The sequence below is a fragment of the Balaenoptera physalus genome (assembly GCF_965194825.1).
Source record: "Balaenoptera physalus genome assembly, chromosome: 5".
Classification (NCBI taxonomy): Eukaryota; Metazoa; Chordata; class Mammalia; order Artiodactyla; family Balaenopteridae; genus Balaenoptera; species Balaenoptera physalus.
The window spans coordinates 4486861-4499299 of NC_138884.1; positions in this window are offsets into that span (position 1 = coordinate 4486861).

Below are 12439 nucleotides of genomic sequence, written 5' to 3' on the forward strand. Positions count from 1 at the left end.
ATCAAGGGATCGATACAAGAGGAAGGTATAACAATTGTAAATATTTATGCATCCAACATAGGATCACCTCAATACATAAGGAAAATACTAAAAGCCATAAAAGGGGAAATTGACAGCAACACAATCATAGTAGGGGAGTTTAACACCCCACTTTCACCAATGGACAGATCATCCAAAATGAAAATAAATAAGGAAACACAAGCTTTAACTGATACATTAAACAAGATGGACTTAATTGATATTTATAGGACATTCCACCCAAAAACAACAGAATACACATTTTTCTCAGGTGCTCATGGAACATTATCCAGGATAGATCATATCTTGGGTCACAAATCAAGCCTTGGTAAATTTACGAAAATTGAAATTGTATCAAGTATCTTTTCCAACCACAACGCTATGAAACTAGATATCAATTACAGGAAAAGATCTGTAAAAAATAAAAACACATGGAGGCTACACAATACACTAATTAATAACCAAGTGATCACTGAAGAAATCAAAGGGGAAATCAAAATATACCTAGAAACAAATGACAATGGAGACACGACGACCCTAAAACTATGGGACGCAGCAAAAGCAGTGCTAAGAGGGAAGTTTATAGCAATACAAGCCTACCTCAAGTAACAGGAAACATCTCGAATAAATAACCTAACCTTGCATCTGAAGCAATTAGAGAAAGAAGAACAAAAAAACCCCAAAGCTAGCAGAAGGAAAGAAATCATAAAGATCAGATCAGAAATAAATGAAAAAGAAATGAAGGAAACAATAGCAAAGATCAATGAAACTAAAAGCTGGTTCTTTGAGAAGATAAACAAAATTGATACACCATTAGCCAGACTCATCAAGAAAAAAAGGGAGAAGACTCAAATCAATACAATTGGAAATGAAAAAGGAGAAGTAACCACTGACACTGCAGAAATACAAACGATTATGAGAGATTACTACAAGCAACTCTATGCCAATAAAATGGACAACCTGGAAAAATGGACAGTTTCTTAGAAATGCACAACCTGCCGAGACTGAACCAGGAAGAAATAGAAAATATAAACAGACCAATCACAAGCACTGAAATTGAAACTGTGATTAAAAATCTTCCAACAAACAAAAGCCCAGGACCAGATGGCTTCACAGGGGAATTCTATCAAAGATTTAGAGAAGAGATAACACCTATCCTTCTCAAACTCTTCCAAAATATTGCAGAGGGAGGAACACTCCCAAACTCATTCTATGAGGCCACCATCACCCTGATACCAAAACCAGACAAAGATGTCACAAAGAAAGAAAACTACAGGCCCATATCACTGATGAACATAGATGCAAAAATCCTCAACAAAATACTAGCAAACAGAATCCAACAGCACATTGAAAGGATCATACACCATGATCAAGTGGGGTTTATTCCAGGAATGCAAGGATTCTTCAATATACGCAAATCAATCAACGTGATATATCATATTAACAAATTGAAGGAGAAAAACCATATGATCATCTCAATAGATGCAGAGAAAGCTTTTGACAAAAATCAACACCCATTTATGGTAAAAGCCCTGCAGGAAGTAGGCATAGAGGGAACTTTCCTCAGCATAATAAAGGCCATATAGGACAAACCCACAGCCAACATTGTCCTCAATGGTGAAAAACTGAAACCATTTTCACTAAGATCAGGAACAAGACAAGGTTGCCCAGTCTCACCACTATTATTCAACATAGTTTTGGAAGTGTTAGCCACAGCAATCAGAGAAGATAAAGAAATAAAAGGAATCCAAATCTGAAAAGAAGAAGTAAAGCTGTCACTGTTTGCAGCTGACATCATACTATACATAGAGAATCGTAAAGATGCTACCAGAAAACTAGTAGAGCTAATCAATGAATTTGGTAAAGTAGCAGGATATAAAATTAATGCACAGAAATCTCTTGCATTCTTATACACTAATGATGAAAAATCTGAAAGTGAAATTAAGAAAACACTCCCGTTTACCATTGCAACAAAAAGAATAAAATATCTAGGAATAAACCTACCTAAGGAGACAAAAGACCTGTATGCAGAAAATTATAAGACACTGATGAAATAAATTAAAGATGATACAAATAGATGGAGAGATATACCATGTTCTTGGATTGGAAGAATCAACATTGTGAAAATGACTCTACTACCCAAAGCAATCTACAGATTCAATGCAATCCCTATCAAACTACCACTGGCATTTTTCACAGAACTAGAACAAGAAATTTCACAATTTGTATGGAAACACAAAAGACCCCGAATAGCCAAAGCAATCTTGAGAACGAAAAATGGAGCTGGAGGAATCAGGCTCCCTGACTTCAGACTATAGTACAAAGCTACAGTAATCAAGACAGTTTGGTACTGGCACAAAAACAGAAATATAGATCAATGGAACAGGATAGAAAGCCCAGAGATAAACCCACACACATATGGTCACCTTATCTTTGATAAAGGAGGCAAGCATATACAGTGGAGAAAAGACAGCCTCTTCAATAAGTGGTGCTGGGAAAACTGGAGAGGTACATTGAAAAGTATGAAATTAGAACACTCCCTGGCACCATACACAAAAATAAACTGAAAATGGATTAAAGACCTAAGTGTAAGGCCAGACACTATCAAACTCTTAGAGGAAAACATAGGCAGAACACTCTATGACATAAATCACAGCAAGAACCTTTTTGACCCCCCTCCTAGAGAAATGGAAATAAAAACACAAATAAACAAATGGGACCTAATGAAACTTAAAAGCTTTTGCACAACAAAGGGAACCATAAACAAGACCAAAAGACAACCCTCAGAATGGGAGAAAATATTTGCAAATGAAGCAACTGACAAAAGTTTAATCTCCAAGATTTACAAGCAGCTCATGCAGCTCAATAACAAAAAAACAAACAACCCAATCCAAAAATGGGCAGAACACGTAAACAGATATTTCTCCAAAGAAGATATACAGATTGTCAACAGAGACATGAAAGAATCCTCAACATCATTAATCATTAGAGAAATGCAAATCAAAACTACAATGAGATATCAGCTCACACCAGTCAGAGTGGCCATCATCAAAATATCTAGAAACAATTAATGCTGGAGAGGGTGTGGAGAAAAGGGAACACTCTTGCACTGTTGGTGGGAATATAAATTGATACAGCCACTATGGAGAACATTATGGAGGTTCCTTAAAAAACTAAAAATAGAACTACCATACGACCCAGCAATCCCACTACTGGGCATATACCCTGAGACAACCATAATTCAAAAAGAGTCATGTATCAAAATATTCATTGCAGCTCTATTTACAATAGCCAGGACATGGAAGCAACCTAAGTGTCCATCATCGGATGAATGGATAAAGAAGATGTGGCACATATATACAATGGAATATTACTCAGCCATAAAAAGAAATGAAATGGAGGTATTTGTAATGAGGTGGATGGAGTTAGAGTCTGTCATACAGAGTGAAGTAAGTCAGAAAGAGAAAAACAAATACAGTATGCTAACACATATATATGGAATCTAACGAAAAAAAAAAAAAAAGTCATGAAGAACCTAGTGGCAAGATGGGAATAAAGAGACAGACCTACTAGAGAATGGACTTGAGGATATGGGGAAGGGGAGGGGTAAGATGTGACAGGGTGAGAGAGTGGCATGGACATATATACACTACCAAATGTAAAATAGATAGCTAGTGGGAAGCAGCCGCATAGCACAGGGAGATCAGCTCGGTGCTTTGTGAACACCTAGAGGGGGGGATAGGGAGGGTGGGAGGGAGGGAGATGCAAGAGGGAAGAGATATGGGAACATATGTATATGTATAACTGATTCACTTTGTTATAAAGCAGAAACTAACACACCATTGTAAAGCAATTATACTCCAATAAAGATGTTTAAAAATAAAAAATTGTATGTGGCATTTCTAGATATTTGCAGTGGAAAGAGTTTCTGGCTGTCTATTTAACAAGTTGCTAGAACTAAAAGTTTTTATTTGAATATTATTAAATATTTAAACATTTTTCTAGTTTTTTCTACACAAGTTTGTCTATTGAGATTATTTCATGGGGGCAATTTGGCAATATGTGCTTCACACGAAATATCCCAATTCTTTTAGATTTCCAAATTTCCTGTTATAGAGTTATATATTATTAAATATTGAAAATATTAAGATTTATCAAGAGCTTGCCATGTTTTAGACACTATTCCAAGCACCAGGGGCAATAAACCAAATAGTCATTTCCTCTGCACTCACTCAGTTTACATTCTAGTGGAAAATTCATAATATAATCTAAAATATAAAACATCACTATTGATTTAAAAGTAGAGATAAACTATCTCACAAAAATATTTGGAAATAGGCAAAAGCTATGGCAAAAATGCAACTATAAAGGCAGGGACCCAACACTATTTTATTAATCTGCCATCTTTAATATGGTGCCATTTTTGATGACGATGATGATTTGATGATGGGGTTTTTCTCACACTTGTTGCTTTGTGCTGTCACACGGCTGCCACAGTGTAAGGCAAGTTCAAGAAAGGAAGAAGGGGGGCTTCCCTGGTGGCGCAGTGGTTGAGAATCTGCCTGCCAATGCAGGGGACACGGGTTCTAGCCCTGGTCTGGGGAGATCCCACATGCCAGGGAGCAACTGGGCCCGTGAGCCACAATTACTGAGCCTGCGCGTCTGGAGCCTGTGCTCTGCAACAAGAGAGGCCGCGATATCAAGAGGCCCGCGCACCGCGATGAAGAGTGGCCCCCACTTGCCGCAACTAGAGAAAGCCCTCGCACAGAAACGAAGACCCAACACAGCCATAAATAAATAAATAAATAAATAAAATTAAAATAAAACACTGCTGGATCTGATTTGCCAATATTAAAAAAAAAAAAAAAAAGAAAGGAAGAAGGGGACAAATGTAAAACCATTAACTCTTCTCACACTTCTTTTTCTTTCTTTTAAATGTGAAATATTCTTTCTAGAAGCCCTTCATCAGCCATTTCCTTATGTCTTCTTGTCCAGAATTCTCTCAGTTCTAACTCAAAGGAGGAAAAAATACTGAGCATCAGGCAGAAAAGAATTGTCAACAACAATTTAAGGCATAAGTTGGCACATTCTTTTTTATTATTAATTTTTATTGGTGTAGAGTTGATTTACATTGCTGTATTAGTTTTTGCTGTACAGCAAAATGAATCAGTCAATATATATATATTATATATATATCTCCACTCTTTTTTAGCTTCTTTTCCCGTATAGGTCATTACAGATTATTGAGTAGAGGTCCCTTTGCTATAAAGTAGGTTCTTATTAGTTATCTATTTTATATATAGTAGTGTGTATATGTCAATCTCAATCTCCCAATTTATCCCTTGCCCCATTCCCCACTGGTAACCATAAGTTTGTTTTAAATGTCTGTGAGTCTATTTCTGTTTTGTAAATACGTTCATTTGCACGATTTTTTTAGATTCCACATATAAACGTTATCATATGATATTTATTTTTCTCTGTCTGACTTATTTCACTCAGTGTAACAGTCTCTAGGTCTGGGCAGAGAGTAGTATTTTGAGCTCTATAAGTTAAACGGACTCTATTGCAGCTGCTAGGGTAATGTGAAAGAAGCCACAGACAGTGCATAAATAAAGGAGCAAGGCTGCAGGCCGGCCAAAGTGTGTCTATAAAAGCAGGGGATGGGCCAGATTTGGCCCTTAGGATTTGCAGTTTTGAACTGATCATTATTCCTTCGCTGAGAGGAAGTAAATTGTTTGAAAGAGGAAATAAAAAGGAAGAAAGGAAGGAAAGAAGACAGGAAGGAAGGAAGGGAAGAGGAAGGAAGAAGTGATCTTTTCTGTCAAGGAAGAACAGGGTATTAGGTGGGGAGGGAATGACCACAAGTGATAAATTTGAATTTATTTATTTTTAGTTTTGGCTTTTTTAAGGCAATAGCATTAAAGACCATACATTTTAATTTCTCATTGTGAGTAAACATTTTTGCATGAATTTTTCCCGTTTTCATAGCTTTCCAGGTCATTTAAATTTTTGAGTTTTATTCATGTATTTATTTATTTTTGATGTAAGTTATTTAGGAAAGAACTCTTTCATATCAAATAGCAAGATTCTTTGTTCTGAATCTTACCACTTATTTTTAATTAGAATATGTTATGATCAGATAATGTGTCTTGTAAATGTTAGCTTTGGATATGGTCTAAAGGTTTCATTGTAAACAAGTACATAAAATATTTAAATTATTTGTAAAGGTTGCATACGCATGCACCAAAAAAGAAAATATATTGTTACATGTGTGAGTGTAGATATATATAAAAATTATACATATATGTAAACCTATTCTACTAAATTCTAAATCTTCCTACTAAAATAGAAACTGTTCCACATGAACTTCAGCTACATGATATTTATGAAAAACATCTTAAAATTAAGTGAGAAAAAGTTGACATATATGTATATGTGCATTATGTTTGTTTCACTTGCACTCAATCGCATTCATTCTATCCTCCTCTGCTATAAATGACTGGAAAGATAAAAACACATTTTCCTGTCTCTTTAGTAGCTAGGAATAGCTACTGTAAATATGGCACAATGGTACACAATTTGGAAGTGAGGCAGGTGTCACCTTGTTGCATTCTTGCATTATATCATTTGTATAATGGTATAAAAATGTCCTTATATAACTCTCTATCCTGTTTAGTTCCTTATCTATTGCTTTCTTTTCACTTTCCTCATCTATCTCTATCATAGTCCAAAGCAGAAAATCATTGTTGATTTGATGAATATACATGATTGGAAGGGTTGGGTGGGGGAAGACTTACCATTAGACTGTTGTTTCTGGGGTTATCTGACCCTAGTGACCATCTGGAATCTAGGAAACTTCTGCTGTTTCTACATTCACCACTGCTACTTTATGCTTCTAATCCTAGTGTAGGTATTGGAATTAGAGCCCAGTAACCACAAATACAACCATCAAATTTGTTTGCCAGACACCACTGCTGCAGGGAGATGGCACCTACCTCACTTAATTCTGTACCATCGCACCTCATTCACAGAAGCTGTATTACACAGGACTTTAACTGAAAGAGACGATGGAAATGTGTTTTTTCCTTCCAGTCATGGCTACACCAGGAGCGAATAGATGGACGGGATTGGGGGTGAATGAAACAAGTGACCCCTACTGCCCATGTTCCTTACATCCAAACTTTATTTATTACATCATTTAAGATGTTTCTTATAATGGTCATAGCTGGACTTATTTTATTTTATTTTTTTTAGCTTAATCTGACAATTTTTTTCTTTCATTAGGAAAATTAGTCTTTGCATTTTGGAAACAATAAGGTAAATTGACATTATTTCTTTCATGTTATATTATGCATAAGATGACTTGAATGAACATGTTATTCTCTTCTTCCCTTTGCCTTTTTTGGGTGACATATTCAAGCTACCATTTTTCTCAGTTTGCGAGTCTTATTCCTTTAATATGAAAACAAGCCACCAACTATTTCCCCACTAATAGTTTGCCTGTCTCCCCTCACAGTATGATTTATCCTTGTGAAGATGACTGTTTTCTCTTGCTCCTCATCTCCAGATGAGACTCTTAGGGTTTTAAATTCTCCTTTTTTTTTCTCTTTGTCCTTTCCCCTTATACTTTTTCTTCCTTTTCTTGTTCTTCTATTCCTCCCTCTCTTTTCTCCCATCACCTACTTAACTCCAACTCCGTGTGTTCAGCTGAGATGGTGAAGTACTTTTAGTTCCAGAATTGGTATCTAGCACTTATATTAGACATTCTATTACAAGTCATTTAGATGAAATAATAGAAAGATTCTCCTTTAAGAATCTCCACTTGACCCTTATGTGGCCCATTCTTAGGGAGCATGTTGTTCATTTGGATTTTGTAGTAGCTGGATAGATTGATAGCATTCATTGATCATCACTGCTTCCTTTCCTCTAAATACACATTATTGAAATACTTGACCATAAATATAGAGTCAAGTGAGAAACATATGCTTAGGATATTGACTCTAAGTAAGTAAAAAACCCAGAAACAAGAATATTTTAAATAAATATATGAATTGGGAATAAAGGAATGACAGAGTTGGAAGAAAACAATTGGCAATATAATGGGAGAAGGCAGGTCTTGAGTTCTTTTTAATAGATGTTTTCTTCCAGGGATACGGAGGTTAATGAATGACACTGTCAGAGGGTTTATGAGTTTGATGAGATGTGGAATAATTTGGTTTGGAGGGAATTATCAAGAAAATTATTTGTAAAAATGTTTTGGAAATTATAAGATGATATAAAAAATACAATAATATTTAATCTCCTTCCCTCTTTCCCTTTTTGCTTTTCTTCATCTTTGTTTTCCAATCTTACTAGCATTACTTTAATTTAATCATTGCATTGTTAGAGTAAAATAACAATACTGACATTTAGTTATCAGTCTGAAGATCAGTTTGTGCTTTGATAGTTTAACATTTACTAAACATTAAGTTTTGAAAATGACTTATAAACATATCACATGACACAAAATAGAAATGCAACTATGAAATATAAACTTCAACATGTATTATCATTCTGACATAAATTATTAACACCAAAATACACAAAATAGAAACATCGTATAAATGAAGACTATTTAATGTTATTAAATTTTAAATGATATGATATTATGTAACTTTACAGTGATACTTGGATATAAATTTGTCATTTTTATCCTAAGCAGATCTAAAGCATATTTTTTACTAGTTTTCTAGCTGCTGAAAAAGTTCTTTTTTACTGTAGATGAGTCTTTATGAAGAATTAGTCATAATCTAATAATTCTAAATACAGTCCACTTCACTTTTTCATTTTCAAATACCAAATTTTGCTTGATACTTTTGAGATCTGCAAGTTCATTATGTATAGATGGATATTTCAAAGTAGAACTAATTATATCATTTTTAATACCATCACATTAATTTTTAACTTAAGAAAGTCTTTACACTTGAGAAATAATTATTCTTGTAATTCACTCTTTAATAACTTTTATTCTTTTTTTTGAAAATTCTGAACATATAAGACAATGCACATTTGCTTGATACACAGTTTTAATGTGTACATCTCAATTAGTAAATTTGTTTCACATATTTTGAATATATAGAAATAATGGAATTTTATGTTAAAATGTATGGGCGCTGTATAAACCACAGTGCATACTGAAATATGGGATTTAAAAATATATAATATAGTCATTATATTCAGTATTATGATCATCATTGCTATTTGATATTTTTAAGAATTTTTTAAACAACAGGCTGAAGGAGATTATGACTGAGGTATACAGCCTCTTTAAAGAAGAAAAGGTAGTCAGAAATTCAATTACAAAAAGGATTGTAAAATTAGACACAATTAGTCTTTGCTAAAATAGACATTGATAATCAATCTTTCTCTCTCTCATCTCTCTCTATCACTCTATCATCTCTCTATCTATCTGTTTATCATTTTTACACTGATTTTTCTCTATTTTTGTCTGAAGACAAAGCATGGGGAGACAGGATTGACCAAGATGGTGGAAGAGTAGGAGGACGTGGAGTTCATCTCTCCCCATGGATGCATCAGGAATACACCTATAGATGCAATAATTCTCCCAGAACACCGGCTGAAAACTATCAGAAGACCTTGGACACAACAAAGGACTATAAAGATCCCTGTGTAACTGGGAAGGATGGAAAAAAGAAGGGAGAAGGAGGAGGAGGGGAAGCAGGATGGGGCCTGAACTCTGGGGCGGGGGAGCTGAAGCAGAGGAGAGATTCCTGAATTCAGGGAAACCCCCTCTCCAGTGGGGAAATTGACTGGGACAAAAGGGAAGCATTTGAGGCTGTCAGAAGAGGGTGAAGTGGCTGATCTGTGGCAGACAGGACAGAGTGAGAACTACACAGATGGTCCGTACCACAGCCCTACGTGGCCCAGACTGAGACGCATGTTCACAGGTGTGCAAGGAGGCTGGGAGCTGTAGTGTGGGGACTGGAGAACAGGTCCAGAGCGAGAACTGCTGTTGGCGGTGGGGAGAGGGACTGAGGGGATGGGAGGGAGGAAATCCACAGCAGGGAGCGCCTACAGAGGAAGACTGGACTGCCATGGACACAGGCGCTACGGCTGAGTCACACGCACGGGGAGGAGCCACTATGGTAGTCTCTCTCTCCACATACTGGCACCTGCCGACGACAATAAAAGAAGCCCACTCAGGGCTGGCTCTTGTGTGCTGGCTGCTGAGCAATAAAAAAAAGGCCCTCTCAGCGCTGGCCCTCATGTGCCTGCTGCCAGGCACCAGAAAAGCCCCTCACTAGGGCCATATCTCTTACGCCTGTGGCCTCAGGCTTCCCTGCACATTTGGCACTGCTGGGGCTCCCGCGATCCAAGCAGTCATACCACCTATGCGCCTGTCCTCACTGGGGCAGACCCAAGAGCTCCAAGGCAGCCTCAGGACCAGACTCCTGTGGGTGGACCACACGCAGAGGTGGGGATAAAGCCAAAGCTGAACCCCAGGGATGGGGCGACTAAGGAAGAGAATCGAAAATCTTTCCATCAGCTGTACAAGCTGCAGATTAAATCCCTGTAATTGGCTGGGTAGACCCTGCCTCTATGGAATATCTGAGTAGACAATGAGTGTTTCCACAAGTGAAAATGGTCTAGCTGTGGCAGCTGTGGACTTTGTGGGCAGCAGACGCAGGAGTTGGGCCAGATCAGAGTCTGAGTGGTCCCCACAAGACCCACAGCAGGTGCAGAGACCAGCCCAGAGGCAGAGGAGGGCCTCCTGGGGAGGCGGAGGGGGGTTTGGCTCATGGCGTGTGCAAAAAGGAGAAGTAACAACTGACAGTGCAGAAAATCATGAAAGATTACTACAAGCAACTATATGCCAATAAAATGGTCAACCTGGAAGGAATGGACAACTTCTTAGAAAAGCACAACCTTCTGAGACTGAACAAGGAAGAAATGGAAAATATAAACAGACCAATCCAAAGCACTGAAGTTGAAACTGACAGTAAAAATCTTCCAAAAAACAAAGCCTGGGACCTGATGGCTTCACAGGTGAATTCTATCAAACATTTAGAGAAGAGCTAACACCTATCCTTCTCAAACTCTTCCAAAATATAGCAGAGGGAGGAACACTCCCAAACTCATTCTACGAGGCCACCATCACCCTGATACCAAACCCAGACAAAGATGTCACAAAAAAAGAAAATTACAGGTCAATATCACTGATGAACATAGATGCAAAAATCCTCAACAAAATGCCAGCAAACAGAATCCAACAGCACATTAAAAGGATCATACACCATGATCAAGTGGGGTTTATCCAAGTTATGCAAGGATTCTTCAATATAAACAAATCAATCAATGTGATAAATCATATTAACAAATTGAAGGATGAAAACCATATTATAAACTCAATAGATGCAGAACAAATTTTTTGACAAAATTCAACACCGATTTATGATAAAAACCCACCAGAAAGTGGGCATAGAGGGAACTTACCTCAACATAATAAAGGCCATATATGACCAAACTGCCGACAACATTATTCTCAAAGGTGAAATAATGAAACCATTTCCACTAAGATCAGGAACAAGACAAGGTTCCCCACTCTCACAACTATTATTCAACATAGTTTTGGAAGTGTTAGCCACAGCAATCAGAGAAGAAAAGAAATAAAAGGACCAAATAGTAAAAGAAGAAGTAAAACTGTCATTTTTGCAGATGGCATGATACTATACATAGAGAATCCAAAATTCTACCAGGAAACTAGGAGAGCTAATCAATGAATTTGGTAAAGTGGCAGGATGCAAAATTAATGCACAGAAATCTCTTGCATTCCTATGCACTAATGATGAAAAATCTGAAAAAGAAATTAATGAAACCCTCCCATTTACCACTGCAACAAAAAGATTAAAATACCTAGGAATAAATCTACCTAAGGAGACAAAAGACCTGTATACAGAAAACTATAAGACACTGAAGAAAGAAATTAAAGATGATACAAACAGATGGAGAGATGTACCATGTTCTTGGATTGGAAGAATCAACATTGTGAAAATGACTATACTACCCAAAGCAATCTACAGATTCAATGCAATCCCTATCAAACTACCACTGGCATTTTTCATAGAACTAGAACAAAAAAATTCACAATTTGTATGGCAACACAAAATACCTGAACAGCTAAAGGAATCTTGAGAAAGAAAAACGGAGCTCGAGGAATCAGGCTCCCTGACTTCAGACTATACTACAAATCTACAGTAATCCAGACAGTATGGTACTGGCACAAACACAGAAATATAGATCAATGAAACAGGATTGAAAGGCCAGATATAAACCCACACACATATGGTCACTTTATCTTTGGTAAAGGAGGTAAGAATATATAATGGAGAAAAGACAGCCTCTTCAACATGTGGTGCTGGGA